This window comes from Eutrema salsugineum, unplaced genomic scaffold, assembly GCF_000478725.1.
Source record: "Eutrema salsugineum unplaced genomic scaffold, Eutsalg1_0 scaffold_12, whole genome shotgun sequence".
NCBI classification, from domain to species: Eukaryota; Viridiplantae; Streptophyta; class Magnoliopsida; order Brassicales; family Brassicaceae; genus Eutrema; species Eutrema salsugineum.
In genome coordinates, this window is record NW_006256895.1 from 9,594,359 (window position 1) to 9,595,030 (window position 672).

The following is a 672-nucleotide window of genomic DNA, read 5'->3' on the forward strand; positions in this document are numbered from 1 at the left end:
CAAACATAGCAAAAAATGTAGATTACCATATGTGCACTCTTTTTCAATTCTCTTTGACTGGTAGAGCTAGTAAATGGCTAAAAACTTTTCCACCTGCGTCCATAAAGACGTGGAAAGAGTGTAAAGAGGCTTTCCCATGTCACTTTTACACTCTAGGTCGTTCCAATCTCTTAAGGAACAAGATACAAAAATTTCAGCAGGAGGATACAGAAGACCTCTACGACGCTTGGGAAAGATTCAGAGAATACCAGAGAGATTGTCCACACCATGGATTTTCTGAAGAACGGTTATTGACCATCTTCTATCAAGGGGTTAATGAAGGGTTAAAAACATCTTTTGATACCTCTAGCAATGGAGATTTTTCCACTAGATCTATAGATGAGGCTCACACCTTTATTACTAATCTAGCAGGAAGTATCAGAAACAGAAGACTCCTAACCCAATCTCGACGTCCTAAGGTCAAGCAAGAAGACTCATATGTTATGAAATGTCTTTATCAAATAATAGATCATCTTGGAATGCAAAAACCTGATAAGTCTTGCTCAATGCATAACTTTGATGATTGGAGCAATCCTATTGAACCTTATGTTTATAACATGAATAATTATGGAGTTAAGAAAATTTTCCAATGTCACGAGATGGTGAAGACTGCTGAAGTTTACCAAATTGGAA

The 672-nt window shown here is 37.1% G+C and overlaps 1 non-coding gene across 1 annotated transcript; it reads right to left on the reverse strand.

Annotated features, from left to right (window-relative positions):
* Positions 1 to 164: 164 nt before the first annotated feature.
* On the reverse strand, positions 165 to 274 carry LOC112089584. The gene has a single exon (XR_002901218.1). It is a non-coding gene; the product is annotated as a small nucleolar RNA R71 (small nucleolar RNA).
* Between the last annotated feature and the right edge of the window lie 398 nt (positions 275 to 672).